Source organism: Protopterus annectens, chromosome 14.part0, assembly GCF_019279795.1.
Source record: "Protopterus annectens isolate FY-2018-M chromosome 14.part0, PAN1.0, whole genome shotgun sequence".
NCBI lineage: Eukaryota > Metazoa > Chordata > Ceratodontiformes > Protopteridae > Protopterus > Protopterus annectens.
Genome location: NC_056748.1, coordinates 1109373953 through 1109394824, shown reverse-complemented (window position 1 = coordinate 1109394824; position 20872 = coordinate 1109373953). Strand labels below are relative to the sequence as shown.

The window sequence follows — 20872 nt, the reverse complement described above, 5'->3', positions numbered from 1 at the left end:
AGGAGTTTAACATAGCGAGATAGTTTGTAAAAAGTAACGGAGATCTTGCTTTCTTCATTGCTTTTTTCGAAACTGTCTCGCTATGTTAAATGGGTTTAACATACCGAGACAGCTTTAAAAAAAGCAACGGAATTGCTTACTCCATTGCTTTTTTCAAAACTGTCTCGCTATGTTAAATGGGTTTAACATACCGAGACAGCTTTAAAAAAAAAGCAACAGAGATTCTCCATTGCTTTTTTTAAAGCTGTCTCGCTATGTTAAACCCATTTAACATAGAGAGACAGTTTGTAAAAAGCAACGGAGATCTTGCTTTCTCCATTGCTTCTGCCCACAGTTCTGATGTACTGCGTAGGCATACGCATGTACAGTACATCAGAACTGCCGCAGAATACCAGACAGCTGTGGAAAGGCAGCAAGGAGGCATTATACAATTATTTAAGACAAGTACTTATTATTTTTCTTAAATAATGTCATTGTATAATAGCTTCTCCGGTTTGATCCTCGGCTGGGGTGCCTTCTGTGCGGAGTCTGCATGTCCTCCCTGTGGTCTATGGGTTTCCTCCGGGTGCTCCGGTTTCCTCCCACATCCCAAAGACATGCTGCAGGTGGATTGGACACTCTAAATTGGCCCTAGGTGTGCGTGTGAGTGTGCCTTCTGTGGAAGGTTGCACACCGGCGCGACACCGTAAAACTCCACTGCCATTCAATGTGCGGACAGGTGATCCGCTGTGGTGACCCCTAACCGGGATAAAGCCGAAAGAAGAAGAAGAATGTCATTGTATAATAGCAATAACCCACGCTTGGGTGTGGGTAATGCTGGATTTACCCACGGTTGGCCTTGTTTGGCCACTCGGGCTTCGCCCTCGTGACCAAACCACGCCAACCGTGGGTAAATATAGCATTACCCACACTCAGGCGTCTGTTATTGCTATAATGCCCTTCTAGCCTGCCTGTGCCAGAAAACATGTTCCCATAATAAGTGTCGAGGTTGTTCTTAAAATATCTGAACTGGTGCTTGGTTTAATATAATTGTATGTGTGAATGTGTCTGACTTCTGTGAAGGCTGGGTGCCAGGCTGGCAACTCAACACTATAAAACACCACTGCCAAATCAATCTGTGGACCAATGATCTGCTGAGATGACCCCTGACCAGGAAAAACCGAAAGACATTTGTAGTCTATTCCATGTGTCAGCTGGTCTCTCAGAGAACAGATTAGTACACTTTTCATTCCTATAGAATATTTTACATTTGTTGTCTGATGATAAAACATTCCCAGAGGTAGATTTCTAAATGCCCAAGGTCTCCTCTTAAATAGCTATTTGAGACACTGTACAAGTTCTGATATTTTAGTATTTCACAATGATTTAAATTTCCACATTCATGGATGCCCTTGGCATAGTTCCTCTGTACTTTTTCCAGTTTATTCATGCTTATTTTCTTAGAAGGTTTCCATATTGTTATTCAATGCTCAAGTTTGGGTCCAGTTTAACAAATAATTACTTCATCATTTCTGATTTCCTTCACTTTATAAATCTTTTTATACAACCTATAATTCTATAACTATCATTAACCAATTGGATGATATGATTAGAAAAACTCAAAGCTGGATCTACCCATATACCCAGGTCCTTAAATGAATCTACAGTTTTGACTGCTGTGTGCTGCATTAAATATTTACCTTTCAATTTATTTCTCCCAGATCTCATGGTTTTTGATGTATTTATCAACATTATTCTCCTGTACCCAGCCAATTTAGTCAAGTTGTTTTGCAGGCATGCCGTATCTGTAACACATGTAATCAATCAGTTAACCCATTCTCAAATCGCCTGCATAAAGATTGCAAAAAGCCTCAGATGAAAAAGATCGATCTGAAAGATAAAATGTAAACAAGTATGGGCCAAGGATAGAGCCCTTTGGGGGCACCCTGACTGTAACCTCAAGTTTCACCTGTGCAATTGCTGTTGAATACCTGCTACATCCTATTTGTAAGCCATGCAGCTATCCATCTTATCAAGATTACATCAAAACCTAGTTGTTGTAATTTATTGATCAGTGGTTTATGTATAGCCCCCCCCATCAGACTCTGAAGTTAAATCTATATACATTACACCACAACACAATTTTTTTAATTCACAGCTACTATATTGTTATAGAACATCATGTTACAGGTGGTATTACAGTATATATATTTTCAATATACGCATACTGATATATGGTTTTAAATGGCAAGCTTTAAAGTTCTGACAATAATTTGTCCACTATAACTTCCTCCATTATGTTTCAACAACATGAAAATAAACCTATGGATCTGTATGACTCTGCGTTTGTCCTATTCCTTTAACAAGTGCACATCTCATATCTTGAGAAATTTCTCTATATTTATATGACCTGGTAAAGAACATATATAATGGTACTATAAGTTCACGCTGAAGTGTTCTCAGGTCATTGCTAATTCAGTCTCCTCCCTCTGCTTTGTTTGGATCCCGTCTGTATAGTTCTTTTCCAATATTATCTATTTGATTTCAATATCCAAGGTCACCTGAATGTCACTAGGACAATTTATCACCCCATTTTGTGGAGCCAAACTGCTTTGCATAAGATTTTGTAAATATATAAAGGAAAATAAAGAAATATTAAAAAAAAAGATGTTGCAAATTTATCTATAATCTGTTGTGTCAGAGTACAAAACTTTAAAATCTATGGACAGTTTAAAAACTTACAAGTCTTTAATCCTACATACCTTATGTATCTATAAAACAGTTTCCAGTTATTCTCAATAACTTTATATATATACATTTTCCTTAGTTTTGTCTAGCTTATTTGTTTCAGTTTTCAAAGTTGTAATTCAACCTCTTTTCCATTTCTTACATTTTGTTAGTCTCTCACCTTAATCAAGTATCTTGTTCTTATGGAAATGCATCCTCTTGAAGCTGTGTGCCTAGATCCCGATGTTAAACTTTGTTTTCACTTTTTGCATTCAAACAATTTCTCTCTCAAACCTTACTAGCACACTATAAATGATCAGAGGAAGTTATGCATATAACGTCCAATTGAACTGGCTGTGAGAAAGTTTTCTAATTGTGCCCTTTGGCTGCCTGCTCATTTGAATGTGGATAAAGTATCTTCAACATACATTATCTGACTGGAACATGTCTAGGCAATTCAAGGTACGAAGGATTGCTCAGTCTGTGTTTACATTGAAGTGGTCATACTGGTCAGTGTCCTGCTCATCTGAAAAGTTGAGAAGGTCAGTTGATCTAGTCACTCAATCATTTGCAAGCGTAGTCAGTTTTGCACTAATATGGGTACAGGTCAAAAATTGCATGAACAAAATGGCAATAAATATACTGCCGATAATGACAGCTAGCAACACCTCACAGCAAACCAGAAAATAAAATCATTAGGTGCTTTTCACCTTACTTTTTTATTATCCTGCACTTCCCAATTTCTGTTATGATGTAAATCAGCAGAAAAAACATGCCATGTTTCTACTAATACTGCCACAATGGTTTACCTGTCTACAGAGTACACATACAATAATGAATTTAATTCTATTCAGGTGCCAAGAAAGTTAAATTAAATGTTTCAAGAACTGTACTGTTGTCCAAGGTAGGAAAGCAGAAAATAACCACATTCTGAGGCACAAATTCTTCATTTTAGTGCATGCTGCTTTAGCAGTAAAGTGAAATATAAAATTTAACCTCTCAGGCAATATGAGGATGTGTGACTTCAATGTACATCAAAAAAAAAAAAAAACATCATTAGGTGCTTTTCAAACTGCTGAAAAAAAAACATCAGGTGATTTTCAAACCACTGCTAAAATCTGTTTAGATTTAATTTTCATTTGGATATCCTTATTTTTGTGTTACATACATCAGGATGAGAAAACTTTTTAGAAGGGTGCATGATGGGATTGGGTGCAGTACAAAAAGGGGTGCAACATAATGGACAGTGAGGGAGTGGCCAGAGTGGAATAGGAGAGGAAAGGCTGCAAGATGGATGGGCAGTAAGGAGAAGCTGGAATTTAAATGAGTGTGTAAAAAATACTCCCCATCCTAAATCGTGTCAGTGCTTCGTAATGGGCAGTACAGTGGCTTAATGGTAAGATGTTCTTCTCACAGCTCCAGAGTCCAATTTTAGACCATAATCTCCATTCACTGTGTGCAGGTCTGCATGTTCTCACCACAAACGTTGGTATTCTTGCTAGGTAATCTTATTTTCCCACCTCCCAAAAACACGCTGGTTTAGTGGCTTCATTAAACTGTCCATACAAGTGATGCATTTACCTTCACACTTATGACCTACATAGTGGCCAAAAAGGGTCTTAGAAGGACCAGCTTATTTAGTTGTCTAAAGTTAATAAATAGATAAATAAAAGAGCAGCTCATACAGACCGACTGTATGGGTTCACTTCACTCTAATTGGTGGCCCACCAACAAAGGGAAGTGCTTGAAAATTTCATGGAAAGCACTCCCAGTCTTCTATCTTTGTCTTCTTTCTTTTGAAATCAATTAAAGTGTGGGTGGTTATTGAAAGTGTGGGTTTATGATTTTAATGATATTCTGAAAGTTTCAGCATTAGGGAGTAGAAGTGTGTTTGCACCTTATGATTAGCGTAAGGGATGGGGACAGAGTTAGTGTTGTAGGAATGTGCTGCTCCATGTGTAGGGTGTTTGGGTGCTTTTTGCAGTGGGAGTGTTAGAGAAAGGGTTTTTCTAAGGTAAAGTTTATATAGGTTCATGTAATATACATTTAGTTTTCCCAGTGTAGTAAAGTTTACAGCATGTACAACTTGCCAAATAAGTTTTTATGGTAGAAAAGACAAAAAGTGGTTTCATTTATTTAGCAAGTTGCACAAGTTGTGCAAGTTACATTGGGAAAATATAACATAGCCTGACTGAACACACACATATACACAAGGAAACAATAATAATGCATTAGCTAAACATAGCAAAACTTGTACTTATTTTAAGATATTTATATTTTTTGTGATTGGAATGCATGAAACTGGTAGCACAGTAGATAATTTTAATAGTTTACTTGAACACTACTGAACTCATGGCTCTACTTCTGCCAAAACCCAGACTAACTCTCCCTCCCTTCTCACCCATCACTCTCACCGTTTTCCCTCATACATCAACGTCTTCCTTCCCCCCTCCTACACCCCCACCCCTAACCTCCTAATACCCTACCTTATTCCAGCTCCACTTCTTCACTTCACTTGCCTGTTACTTTCACCCCTTCTGTTAATACTAGCAACATACTGGTGTGACACTATAAAATTCCCCCGACTTTACTGATCTACATGCTCATTCATATCTGCACCTTCCCCAGTACCACAGGCAAATATCAAGCTGTTACTTTATTGCCCTTCTTATTCCTCCTATGTACCACCTTCTCCAGTGCTTTGTTTGGTAGTATTTTACTTTGCATTTTCTTTACAGTATTATTTTTATGCATTTACATTTTTTTCTGTATCAAGCTTTTCTGCCAGGCCACCACTGAAAAAGGGCACCTGCCCAGTTGGATGTACCCCAGTTAATAAATGTTAAAATAAAACAAACAAAAAGAGAATTATGCTTCCAGATCCTTTTAGCTGCCATTATCTCACTGTGTTTAAATTTAATCAAACTAAAAAGTGGTTTGTTTTTAAAAGCTTTAATATGAATTGTATTGGATGTCTGCCTAGTCATGTGATATATACAATGTTTATAAGAGGAGACAGCGTTTTTGTATACAGTTGTCAAATGAAGTCTGATATTAAAAGTGAGTTAAACAGTGATAGAAAAAATATTGCTGCAGAATCACCAAACACACTAACATTTTATTTTCAATTGTTGACACTGGTAGAGCTTTTAATTTGCATGTCCAGAAAGTCAAAAAAATGGCACCACACCCTGGAGTCAGAAGTCCACTAATACCCATGCGTATTACTGAAGCCCACTTCATAAAACAGCCAAGAGCTTTGCAGGTCCATTAGTAAACTGCAGTAATGAGCTACCAATACATATTAGTGAATATGGACTACGCCATTAAACATCATGAAGCAGTACCCCTGACAAAAGCCATTGCCAATTCAAGCTAGAGCTACTTAGCCTCAAGGCAGGGATCCCAGAAAAATACTTTAAGATGAAGGAAGCCCATTTCTGTGCAGACCAACATGCCAGCTTTACCATTGTTTTAAAGCAAAACAGCCACATAGTGCAGTGTGCCACCCCCAGACAGATGGATTAGTGAAGAACTTGCATTCCAAAATCATGGCTACAGAAGGCCGTAGAACAAGATGTTAAGAAATGCATTCAGTTACTTCCTTACCTCTTTTTTCCACAAGCTTCAAAACAATTTAATTCATTCACGCTATTTTATGGTAGATATCCCCTAAGCCTCCTGGGCAAAGGACACTTATTAGGAAAAGAAATCCCTATTTAAAACTGTGACAGCCCACATTGCAGACAGGTTAAATCTGTTATGCCAGTGTTTAAGGAACATATGTAAAGGGCAAAAGAGATGTAATAGAGGGCAAATAATAAAAATGCTGGCATAAAATAAGGGGACAAAGTGGTAGTATTAAGTTTCTTCAGATGAAAATAAGTTCCTAACAAGATGGCAAGGAATCTTGAGGTGAGGAGAGAAAATAAATGAAGACTAGAACAGATATACAGTACATAAATTGTTAATATTGTTGATACTCTGGAGGGAAGGTGAAGCTTCTGAGATAAGCCTGAGAGCTGACAGAGACCGATACTAAAGTTCCAAGGAATTTTATCCCTGTTGTTCATGTAGGCAAAACGTTGTCCAAGACCCAGAAACAAAATCTGAAAGGGTTCTAAGAAATAAAGAATTTTTTTTTTTTTTTTGAACTACCTGGTAGAAAAGATTTAATAAAGCATTACATTGAAAGTATCTCAGGGGAGAAGGTACACCTAAAATGGTGTAGTACAAGAGTCCCAAAGAAAAAGTGGCAGGTGAGTAACTGAAAACATGCTTAAACTAGAAGTAATTAACTTGTGTCAATATCAATGGAATAATCCGACTGAGTTGCTCCTTAAGCCAGACAGCTCAATAAAGATTTTTATAATAATTTCAGAAAATGAATACCATATGTAAATTTGGCACTTGGAGCCTAGATGGAGGACTTCATAAACAGGATAGGCAAAGTAAGATATCTGACTACGCTGCATTTAACCAAGGGATACTAGCAGATGTTTCTTCCCTGAAGCCACGAGAAGATGGCATTCTCCACAGCTGAAATCCCCCCCCCCCCCATTATACTCTCATACCCGTTGGACTTCATAAAACACCTCCCACTTTTTAAAGGCTTACAGATAAAGGTTTGAAACTCATGCTAGATAATCAGCCGTGTACATAGAGTATGTACCAATTAATTTGAAAATTGTGAGTGATATTTATTCATACGCAAGATATTTACTGCTGTTGAAAGCAACCTTTTAGTGACAGAAGACATTTAATTAGGGTATATGATAAGTAATTGCAACCCAAACAAAAAGTGAAGCTTTAAAAAACTGAGCTGTACCCACCACCAAGCAACAAGTGAAAGCATGCTTTAGACTAGTGTGCCACCATAGAGAATTCATACTCAGTTTTGCTACCACAGACTATTCTCTGATAGACATTACAAAATGTAAGGTGCCCTATCTAGGTAGACCATAGCAGCAGATGAAGCTTTTAACCATCTGAAGGCTATGTTATGTTCAGAACTAGTGCCAGTTACCGCAATCATCAGTAAACCCTTTGTTGGATACAGGAATGCATCTGAAGTAGGGGTAGGAACTGTATTACCTCAGGAAGTAGCTACCTACGTAGGAAGCTAAGTAACTAAGAGACAAGATTCTCTGCCGCAGAGCAGGAAACCTCACCAACTTCTCTACAGTATTACCTACTGGGATATAGCTTCACTTGGGTAACTGACCACACAACTCTGCAGTGGCCATTCAAGCAACAGGATGCAAATACCTATCTATGTAGGTAGGGCTGGTCACAACGGGCACTTCATTTTACCATCATGGATGGAACTGGCAAAAGCCATAAGAATATAGAGGAGTTTCTTGGTCGCATAACCCACACCTATCAGTACAGAACAGGGTTCTTACATTTGGGGGGAGGGTCAGTACTGCATAGTGGCTGTTTCACCTCTAAAATTTTTTTTTGTACTACATATATGCAACATATACTAAGGTAAAACTGTTGGTGTGTGCATACATATAACAGCAGGAAAAATCCTGAAATAGCACAGTATACTGTAAATAACCTGGAGAAATTTTGTTAAAAATGGATGGAAGCCAACAATGTTACAGATATTCATCTCTCATACAGGGGGCTTTTTTCTTCACATTTTTATTAAACTATCACTCAAGACACATGCACATATGCATTAACCGAAAACAAAAACAAACAGAACATTTTGTCATGCTCACAATAGAGGGTTTTTGAGTCCAACAGCAATGAATCTCAGTGAAATCTGACACAAAGGTGGACACTGACCAAAGAAGTTGTGAAAATACCAAGAGAATCACAGGATACCATAAAGGAATTCCCATTACTATTCTAGCATGTCCAAAGGTCAGTTGTCAATCTCCTCTCCGGTCCAGCTGGTGAATCTGGGAATCTTGAGGCAATGTTACAACTGCCTCATGTACACAGCCAACCCTCTCCTCCTCCCAACAAATTCCAACACATGTGAGAGATGCAACCATATAGCCATACTGGAGGATAAGCTCTCTCAACTCAGTACTGGCGAAACCAGTCAGGAGGAGAAGGAAACCACACTCACTACAATTCCAGTCTCACACAGACCTACCACGACAGCAAACCAAACACAAACACACAAAAACATACTCTAAGGCTCTAAATAAAAATCTGCCTAAGCAGCAGAGACCTCCAAAGCAGACACCCAAGCAACCGCTACCCCAAAACAAAACATGTGCAACACATAGCTCACAAAGCCAGTGTGCCGAACAGTCACAGCCCTTAAGGCTAAACAACACACCTGATACACTTGTAATAGGTGACTATAGTCAGGCACACTGACGTCCCGTTCACCAGGCTGAACAAGGAGAAGGTCACAGTGAGCTGCCTGTCGGGGCGCTAGGATCCACCACATAACACAAGCACTCAGGTCACTCCAAGGCAAGTACAAATATGACTCGGTCATTGTCCATGCTGGTGTGAATGACCTGAGATGTACCTCCCTGGACTACATGAAGAGAGACAGAGGCGCTCTCTGAGCATGTAGCCCAGGCCGGTATGACCCTGACCTTGAGTAGCATCTTACCCTCACCAAGAATGATGCCACAATATGAAGACAAGATGATAAATTTCAACAATTGGCTTAAGTATTGGTGTCATTCAAAGGGGATCCAATGCCTGTCAGCCTGGGATGACATGCTCGACAAGCCACGATGCTTCGCTAGGGATGGCTTGCACCTGTCACCCTGGGCTTTGGATATTGGCAAAGGCTCTTGCTACTCCCATAGTGCCTTTTTTAGGCAAGGCTCAAAAGACAAACCCACCTCCATAGGTATCACAAGGGATAAGAAACTAAGAGTAATGCTACTCAACGCCAGAAGTCTAAACCTCAAGATGCACGCACTCGAAACTCTCCTTAGCATGGAGAACATCGATATCTGTGCAGTAACAGAAACCTGGTTCAAGGCTCCCGAGAGCACTCCAGCACTACCGGGTTATACCTCATACCATGCTTTTCGGCCCCAAAACTTGGACCAAACCACAAAAGGAGGGCGAGTATCAATATTCGTCAAAGATACCCACACCTCCAGGTTGGTGGCACAGCACGAAGCATCAGGGACTATGCAGGTTATACCTCATACTATGCTTTTCAGCCCCAAATCTTGGACCAAACCACAAAAGGAGGGGGAGTATCAATATTCGTCAAAGATACCCACACCTCCAGGTTGGTGGCACAGCACGAAGCATCAGAGACTATCCATGTGCAGCTAACAGTGGGTAAAACTGCCTTCCAATTTACAGCCTGCTACAGACCACCCTCCCAAACCCAGGAACCCCACTCGGCCGTCCTGAGAGCACTGGAAAATATGAAGGTCTCTCCAAACACCATTATATTGGGCGACTTCAACTACCCAAACTGGGAGCATTACTCTAGCTCCAACACCCTAGCCCAAAGGTTCCTAGAATTTATAAACTCAAATGCTATGGAACAACTTGTTACCACTCCCACAAGAGGGGAAAACATACTGGACCTATCACCAACATGGGGACTCTATGCTCCAGACCAGAAGTGTATCCCTCACTGGTAAGATCAGACCATAAACTAATCTCACTGGATATTCACATCCCGATTCCACCCCCTGCTCTGAAAACCACAGTGAAAAGCTTCTCTAAAGCAAATTTCACACTCCTCAAAACCGAGGTGGAATCCTTCAAAGCCCCCGAGCCTGTGGAAAATACGGCCCAGACCGCAGAATCCTTTATAAACTCATTCTATGAACACCTTCAGGAATGCATGGATCATGCAATCCCAAATAAAACCAAGACCCAATCCTCCAAAGGCAGACGTCCTGTCTGGTGAACCCCAGCCATAAACAAACTATACAGTAGGAGCAGGAAGCTACTACATGATAGAGCAAAATCCCAAAAAGGGAAGGCATCTTTGATCAGTATTAGCAAAAAACTACGGGCACTCATAAAATCGTCTAAGGCCAGCTTCGAGAGAAAAATTGCACAGGACACTAAGGATAATCACAAGGCTTTCTTTAGTTATGTTAGGAACCTGGGTGGGAATTCCCAGATATGCTCAGAATTAGTCCAAAATGACAAAAAATACACCGAACACACAGACATTGCCAACATCCTAGCTGACCGGTTCAGTGCAAACTCCCCACCAAAAGGGCAAATATCTATCCCAGCAGAGTGCTGCCCCCCTGACATCTCAGATGCTCAGGTAAGAGCTGCCCTCTCCAAAGCAAAAAACACAGCATCAATGGGACCAGGCGGTGTCCCGGGCTGCGTCCTACATGAACTCCAAGAAGAGCTAAACCCAAACATAAAACTACTGTTCAATCTCAGCCTTTCTACAGGATATGTACCCAAAGAGTGGCGTACAGCAATAGTGGTCCCTCTCCACAAAGGTGGTGCCTCAACGGATCCTGGAAACTATCGCCCCATAAGCCTGACTAGCTTGGTCTGCAAAGCTATGGAAAGGATCATCATGGACCTCATAAATAAAGATATTGGGGACCTACAGACACTGGATCCTACCCAGTTCGGCTTTGTTAAGGGCAGATCCTGCCTCTTAAACCTGGTCGATTTCTTTGAAACAGTCGCCAAGGCCATTGACGAGGGGAAGGTGGTCCACACAGCCTACCTGGACCTTGCAAAAGCCTTCAATACAATACCCCACTCGGGCATTATAGATAATCTCACCAGCTTAAATATAAACCCCTATGTCACTAGATGGGTTGCAAACTGGCTCAAGGACAGAACCCACATGGTTAGAATTGCTGGAGCCATGTCAGACTCCAAACCAGTAACAAGTGGCATCCCACAAGGCTCAGTCCTGGGACCTCTCTTGTTCGGTATATATTTCTCAGAGGTACAGGCCAACACGGAAGGATTGTGGCTGACCAAGTTCGCAGATGACTGCAAACTGGGCGCCATAATCGACTCTCCAGCCGACACAAGCATCCTCCAAAAGGGCCTCATAGAAACAGACAACTGGTGCCAGAGCCATGGCCACAAGCTAAATGCCAAAAAGTGTATAGTCATCCCCTTTGGCAAAAACAAAGTGCCCACAAATTACCACATAGGTGGTAACCATTAAGTACAGAAGACGTAATTAGGGACCTGGGGACCCAAGTTGATAGCAATCTCTCATTTGACAACCAAGTGGCCAAAGTGGTTAGAAAAACATTTTATATAGCCCACCTAATCATGAAGGGATTCAGATCTAGATCAGGGAGGTCATCGTGCCTCTTTACTCATCAGGCCCATAATTGAGTACAATGTCCCTTTTGGGATGTACCTTACCAGACACCTGCAGCAACTGGAAAGACCCCAAAAGTACCTCACCAAGAGGATCAAAGGGCTCAAACAGATGCCATATGCTGCCCAGTTAAAGAAACTCCAGCCCTACTCAGTGGCATACCGCCTGCTCAGAGGCGGTCTGTGCCTGACGTATAAAGCCATGTCCAACCCAGAATTAATGGACATGCTGCAACTCAGAAAATCCAAATACCATCGCGCTCGAGAGACTTGAACCTCAGCACTGAAATAAATAGGACATGCTGGGACAGATTCATAACCCAGAGGCTCCCTTCACTCTGGAATAAAATCCCAGTCCAGGTTAGGCAGAGTCCCTCATTGACTCTCTTCAAGAGGAATCTTGATGAGTGGATGGGAGATCATAGGTTTACCCCGGGTATCACTTCTGTGTCACTGTTAGACAGAGGCACAGTATACTAACCTCGAAAAAGGGCATAGCAAAATTAATTTAAAATGGGTGGCAAAAGCCAAACACACTCTGGCTAGGCTTATAAATGCCCTAGGGCAGATAGGTAGGCTAACTGTGGAGTCACTCAAATATACCATCAGCATCTGTGATTATATTTAAGACTGATAAAGTCAGCTTGATGTGGGCTGCAATAGCAGGCCTATACATTTGTAAGCAATCGTGTGTTTCACGGATAGAATTTTAAAGTGGACTGAAACAGAAGTAAATTGTAATTAGACAGAAGTATGTTAAACAGAAGTGTGTTTGTCCTCTTTTGTGTTGAAAATGAAATTTGGTTTAAACTTTTTGCACTATAAATAGGATTTGCTTGCAAATAAACTGCCTAGTGTGCTGCACTTGGTGCAGCTAATATATGCAGTGGATAAGTTGCATTTTGGCTACCAGATTTGATTTTCATAACCTCTACATGTACACTGTGTCACATATATCCAGTGCTCTCAGATCTCTTTTGAAAGCAGATTCTTATGACAGATGACCTTTTCATTGTTAAGAAATGCAAAAGCATGATTACTGTTAAAAGGAAGCTTTCTCCAACTTATTTTCATGATAACCTTAGAACAAGTGAATGTAACAAGTTACTTTATGTTCAGTACTTTAGTACTAAAGCTCGAATAAATTAATCGATAAACAGAAATTCACAAAAAAGTTGAATTGCAAATTGCAAGATGTACACAAAAGATATTGGTGATAAGTGTCAGCAGACAAATTCTCCGGCCTCAATGCCCAGTTCATCAGAAGCCCATAAAGCCAAGTTTCGTAAGTGGCATAAAGTGTTTCGGGGCAAAAAGGAGTTGTAAGGAATTTGAATAATGCTATTCCATTTGTTACTAAAGCTCCAGTCATATAGAGATTCTACCTTCCAAAAGTTCTGATTTAAAAGAACACAGTCTGCAACCTCATACAGGCAGTAAGTTTTTTTTATCTATTTCACTGTGGCATATGTCTCATTATACCCCCGTTAACCATCAAGTCATGTACACAGGACTCTAGTCTTCTTAAATGATAAACAGCTAGCAACAACTTTTCATCACAAAGCAACTGGCTGAACAGACTGTTAGTTATAATGATCCACAGTTCACACCAGAAGAATTTCAAACATTTAGAAAACAAAATGTTATCAAACACTTCACATCTGCATCTTATCAATCACTTAAGAATGGGCTAGCTGAAAGGATTCTGCAAACATACAAGAAGGTTGTTAAACTTATGAGACCCAACAATAAGTCTTGACATCACAGGATAAATAATTTTCTCTATGCCTATAACAATGCCACATATGCGTCCACAAACAGTATTCCAACAGTGCTATTCTAAACAGTCATCTGCATTCTAGACCGGATTTAGTGAAGCCAGATGTCTGCCCGTCTGTATGTATGTAAGTGAACAACTGAAGCTAGGGGTGTGGATATAAATAGCACATAAATTAAACCTGTGAATCAGAGTCCATTAAGAATCTTTCCCTCAGGTGCTGGACAAGGACTAGGGAACTGACAAATGTCCACTATGCCAAACTGCTTCAAGGACTGGGCTCCTACTGAATGTCATTGATATAGGACACTGTTTTGAGTTAAAAATCTTGTGGATTAGCTGTGAAATGTTCTACAACTAAACAGTTGTCCATCAGCTGGCTGTATGCTAAGTTCTGAAGAAGCATCTGATAAGCAAAATGATGCCATGTTATCAATTCTTGGTGGATACATTTCAAACCAATTCCTGATGAGAAAACTGAAAACTTAATTTACTAGCTCAAGATAGCCAACTTCCAGATCATAAGACAATGAAAGATGTATGAGAAAGAATATTTCTACAGAGAAATAAGAGAATAATTTCATACCCCAGGAAGGAGGACAGACCAAATGTTAACCAAAGAAACATGGACAATCACTTGCATTCCACACCTTCATGTCAGCAGGAAGGTGGTGGCATTGTGTGTCCCCACCAGAAGACATCCCCAAAAAGGGATAGCAGGCTTAAGTGTGTCACAGAACACACCATTGTTTGATCAAAAACATGCAATTCCTCTGTTGCATAATTAAAGATTATCTCTCTATTTTTTTATATATATATATATATATATATATATATATATATATATATATATATATATATATATATATAGAAAGAGAGCGTCTTTAATTATGCATCAGAGAGAAAGCGTGTGCGCAATTAAATGGGTGAGAGTCTGTGCCAGACTTGGGGGGGGGGGCAGCAAAAATGTTTTTTACATTTTTTTTTGCATTTTGATTTCTTTTAAAAATGTTGCTGTTATGTGATCTCTTTTCAGACTATCAATAACATGACATTCACATTTCTGTCATGCAGCCCCCCCAAAAGGCCTATTCAGGGTACACATCCAAGCATGTGGCAGAAGGATGCTGGCCTGAACACCTGCAGAAACCACTCTAAAGGCCCAGGCTCAAGCCTAGCTATGGGAAAAAATAATCCTAGTGGATTGTGTATATTTATAGTGCACATCGTCTGCTTAAAATAAAAGTAATGCTAAAGTCAACACTAGGGACTCAAGGATATTAGCTTGGAAACAAAGGAACTTAAGCCACATGCATTTGGGAAACATATAAAAACATGCAATATTAACCAATAAGAATACTATTAAGGTTACGCAGGGTTACAACATAAAGAGGAGGAAATGTAATCTGTGTGCGCTGAAGTACATGCTAATAAGTACACAAATTACCCTGTGCAAACACCATTACAGCTCCTGAAACACTGTGTAAAGAATGCATATATCAAAACACTGACTCCAGGCAATTTAACCATTTACAACACAATGTTATGCTATTCAAACACACGTGTCATCTCTGTATAGCGAGCTTTGACTTCAACACCTTCATTGATAACAGCATGATCTGTTTATAAACCTTAAACAATTAAAACTTACCAGCGAGGACTTCTTGCTTTAAGAACCCATTACACCTGAACTTTCACAGAATTAAGGTTGTTATGTTCTGTACAGCACCCAAATTCAGTCTGATTGTCATCCCAGTCACAAATCTGGATGCGATTTCCGGCCACATGCAGTATCAGCAGAAAAGGAAAACTGTCTGCACAGTAGTTCTGTAATTGCTTGTTTTACATCCTAACTATATGCTTGTACAAATGTGTTGCCAGATGCTCGCTTCCTGTTAGAGTGAGTTTCTGTAGTTCCATGACAAATAAACTTGTACCACTTATATTAATGATCTTTAGAAAATGTACTGCTTGTTATTCTAGGTCTATGTAGACAGTGAGAGCATAGTGTCTGCAAACAACATTGAATAAAACCCGAACTATAATACCACGATGGCTTCTCTACAAAGTAATAACCGTGGGGCCTTGTCGCCACCACCATATGGTGAGCAGCTGAGCTACACTTTACAAATGTTCACTATTTAAAACTGGCTCAGAAATCACTTCTCTGAAAGTAATAATGCATGCCTTACATTTGCTCTAAAGAAATGTTATAAATGTTCTAACTGTAAAAAAATTGTACGTGTACAGTCCTCAGCTAGAAGAGGTCATGTAATTATTAAACTGCTATAATACAACAAACACTGGAAACATAGTCTGTACTGTCGTACTGAAGATGAAGTTGTCGTCTTTTCCCAGTTTTAATTATTAAATTGCTGAAGCTCCAAACTTCAAATCAAAAAAGATGGAGACAGAATCAAATCAAACCATGTGCAAGATGTCAGTCAGGCTATCTATTCAAACAATAATTCTAGACCAGAATACATAAAACTGCAGAAACCCATGGATTTAAATAGGAAAGCATTTTCTAAGGATATGAAAATTAATATTCAAATATCTGGACAACCAACAAAAATAACAGTATAATAGACTTCATATGTGTGATTCTTATTATATTGTAACTCTCAATGACTTCAAATTCTAAGTGAAGTAAATCTGATATTGAGTCCAGAGGCTGGTCACAAATTCTCTCTGTATCCATCTGTCTATAGTCAGGACATCACAAACGACTCGGAGTAAAAAATAATATAACATTTTTAAGGCAGTCTTAGTACTCTTTCCCAAACTGGAGTGGCCTTGGACCTGTAAATAAGTTTTTCTACAGGCAGAGAGAATGGGGGGAGGGCATCCTACAAAGAAAGTTGAAAAAGAGTGTATTTATTTTGTGGGGAGGAAGAGACAACAGAGCATGCTTTTCTGAAACAAACAAAAAAATATATGAAGATGATTATGCAAGATATTATGAGAAGAATAAAGAATATGTAAAAAGAGTAGATTATATAGATTATATAGTTTTTGTAATATGGGTTATTTGGAATGAAAGATCAAATTAAATTTTGTTTATGGGAAATGGATTTTGGCAGCTATAGTGCAAAAAATCAGATTACGGTTATGGAAGAAGGGTTGGAGGTCAATTATGTAAGCATAACAAGGAAGATGTTATAAGAAAAATGAAAATAGAAATAGAAATGCGTAAATATGTAAAGTTTGCGAATAATGTTTTTATGTTGTGTTAAAGGACCCTGCTCATTTTGTTAGGTGCAGTGAGTTCTTTTATATTTACCTGAGTTACCACCCATTCAATCAGATTTGGTTTAAATGCCTCATCCAACAGACAGCACACTCAGGAGTATAGCGCCCCCTAATGCTGCAGTGCAGTGTCAGCAATCCAATCACCTGGAATGATAAAGATGTGAAAAAAATCTCAGAATGTGAGATTGCTAAACCCCCAAGTATCGAAAACAGAACATAACCCCCAAAACATCAAATCATAAAAAGAGTCAGATCCAACATCACCCCCTCCTTCACACTAGAAATTACTACTTTAGTCATACTCCCGCCACTCATTAAGGAACCTTCTCTCACGCTGAGATTATGTTCTTTTTCCCTTGTACCACTGCATCTCACAGTATTAACCACCTTATTCTAATCCTGTCATGGGCAAACAGAACTACTCCATAGAAACCTAATAAGTGATCGTGTGTACACCATCACAAACGGGTTTGTTCACAGCATTTTACACTTTTAGTATGTTGTTGTGGTCAGCTTGAACAAAATGGTCCTATTCCTTTTTAGTACAAGTAATATGTAACAGCCTGTGCTTTAATTCTAGATTCCATAGGTCAACTACTGGAGTAATACCCGTGAACCCGACAAGTCAAGAAGCATCTCAACACAAAAGAGTGCATGGCATAATAAACCACTTAAGATTTGTAAGCCTTTGTATGTAGTGACATGTCCTGTTAAGGATTTTTTTTAACATGTTCAGGAGCAACAGGAGAAAAAAATAATTTACAATCGCACTTAAATATGTTAGCAATTCATGTGACCCGACTGGAACTGCTGGAGGAGGCAACTCTGGGGACATTGCTGGTGCTGAGAAGAGCCCTCCTAAGTAAAGATTGAAGCAATATGATTTGCTCTAACTGTATCCTAACTTAGGAACAGGATCCTTTCCTGTCATGGTATTACAACCCCAAAACATTTGAGAAATAAAAGACATGGATACTGGATCTCTTTTTTTATTTTATTTTATTTTTTAAATCAATCAGATTACAACACTATACAATGAATAACACTTTTGAATACAATACTGCCAATACTAGCAGAATGAAACAACTAGAAAAACATCAAATAAATAATATTCAAAAGTCCTGATTTTGGACATGCATGTTACAAGGTGGTAGTTCAAACACAAAGTTGAATCTGTATATCCCATTTCTGAAATGTCAGCTATGGCGCAATAACGTTACCTAAAATCTGTCAGATGCTCATACGGATACCCTTTATTAGGGAGATTATAATGTTTTCTAAATGTTTGTAACACTCTGGAGCTTTTCTCCTCAGGTATCCGCTGAAAATGGGCACTGATGCAGTCGGACCAACCTGTTTAACAAGTGTCTAAATAAGTTAAATAAAGGAATTCATTATACATTTGGCAAATGGATGTAAAAAAATTCTTCAAGATCGGAGCAAAGTAAGCTCAAGAAGTAACTCAACGTTAATTTTAAGAATACAAAATATACTGGTTATGGCTGGAGACACTCAATCATAATTCTTTCCAGTACCTGGAGCTCCTCAGATATCAGTTACGAAGAAAAAAAGTATAGGAGTGGAAAGTGTTCTACATATTTGAAACCTGCAACATGCCTTAGTGTTGGCACACAAACAGTAACCAGAAGCAAGGTGCACTCTGTTTAACAGTTAAACGATACTACACACTTGACTGTGCCACAGATTTTCCCCAGTGGCATCAAGAAGAATATGATTTAATATTTATTTACTAACATTTAATTACTGGGAAATTCTGATTGTGTAGGAGTCCATTTTCATCAGAGGCCTGGGTAAAAGCTCCAAAATATTATGATTTTAAGAAAGATAATTTTACAGTCTTTAAAAATAATAAAAAGCAACTACAATTTAAATAATTATACTAAATCAGACAATGTGAAAACATTGGTTAAGAACAGGTTCATAGGTTGGTACTAGGCTATCGGCCCTAGGGCCTATACAAGCCTAGCCATAACAATTCCCTGGCTATTTCTTCCCACACTATTTACTTCCCTGTACCCCTGTCTAGCAGGGCGACTGACGTGATCCCCAGGGTGAATTTCCTTTCTCCCATCCAATCATCAAGGTTCCTTTTGAAAAGGGCCAAAGAGGCGCTCTGCTTGACATGTATAGGCTGTCTATTCCAGAGTCTGGGGAGTCTCTGGGTCAAGAACCTATCCCTCCAGCAGGTTTTGTTTATTGTGATAAGGTTTAGATCCCTGGAGTGTGTGGCTCTGAGGGATTGGGATTTCTTTAAGTGTAGCATGTCCAACAGCTCTTGGTTTGACATGGCTTTGTATGTTAAGCAGAGATTGCCACGGAGTACACAATATGCGACAGATTATATCTGGAGTTTTTTTTAAGGTGGTCAGCATAGGGAATCTGCTTTAGGCCTGTGATTCTTTTAGTGAGGTATTTCTGCGGCCTTTCCAGTTGTTGCAGAGGTCTTCAGAGGTACATACCAAATGAGGCGTTGTACTCTATAATGGGTACAATGAGGGATGAGTTCAGTGGGACAAAAGCCTCCTTTTTTCTGGATGAAAACAATTACATAACAATGATTCAATATGTAGAGAAATTTTAGCCAGTTAAGAGAAAGATTAAAGGTAAGTTAATGTAATACTAACAGGAATTGCAATATGAAGTGATAAAAAGCATGCTTATGGTATTATTGATATAAGTGATAAAAATAAGGAAGTGAGTAAAAAAAAGGGAGAGTAAGGAGATGCAACTTATCCAGCGCTGAGCAAGAACAGAACCAGCGTTTGGCCGGGAAGTCTTTCAAAATGGTTTTGAAGGATTGGAGGAAGGGTATTGACCTGACAGAGATAGGGAGATACAGGCCTTAATGCTAGGAGTACAGACAATGCCCCGCAGATTTGATAGGTTTGCAGACATTGGATTGTAATGACCAACTGGGAACATAGTTGAGTAGATTATTTAGTGCCGGACAAGCAGATGGTTTTGGATAATTTTATAGTCGATGAGAAGCTGGGTATGTGTTAGTTGATGGGGTAGTTATAACCAATTTAGGCATTTTAGTGCTCTACAGTGGTGGGTTCTAAAAGGTAGATTTGCTGCAAATTTAGCAACTTTGTTAGAGCATTGCTCAAGTTTTAATTTTTGTGATGCCTGAAGGTTAGTAAGGATGCGAGCACCGTAATGAAGTGTAATGAAGGAGATAGGTAGTGGCAAGTGTAGCTTTAGTTGCATTGATGAGAAAGTTTTGCTATAAAGCATCCCTAGTTTTTGATGAGTTTTTCTTATGCAATTCGTTATATGCAAGTCAAATTTCAGAAAGCTGTCAATCATTTCCAATGCTGTCCGGCATTGGCTGTCACCTGGACTGCGGTACAAGATGAAATCATAAATTTAAAGGATGCATTTCATGCAGGATTATGATCATGTCTCCCTACTATGTGTTTGATACAAGGATGAAGAAATTTACCTAAAGAACAAAGTGCAGGAGGTAAATCTTGACATCCTTCTCAAGGATACAAAATCAAGCAATGAAAACATGAAGCAATCCTTCTTTGAGACATAACTGGATTACTGCGTACCAAGAGGCTTGTCCTTTGACTTTACTTTTTTTCCCCAGCCACTCCACCGGGTTTGGAAAGCCTAGAAGATGATCTATTTTACAAGTAGACTACATTTTATATAAAGTTCCATGCAAGCAAACATTACACACCACATAGATATCTGATGTTCCCACCATTGACATTTAACACACACCCCAGAATTCACTAATCTTTCGTGTAAGACTAAATTAGTCTTACAAGGAAGAGCCAGTCTAAGAGTAAGACGGCAGTGCGCCATGCATATTAATGAGGGCGTGCTGCCTCA

The 20872-nt window shown here is 39.3% G+C and overlaps 1 protein-coding gene across 1 annotated transcript in view; it reads right to left on the bottom strand.

The window, feature by feature from the left end:
* The window catches only part of PALD1 (phosphatase domain containing paladin 1), a gene marked incomplete in the record, with an annotated part of 1459376 nt that overhangs the window by 1325715 nt on the left and 112789 nt on the right, over positions 1-20872 (bottom strand).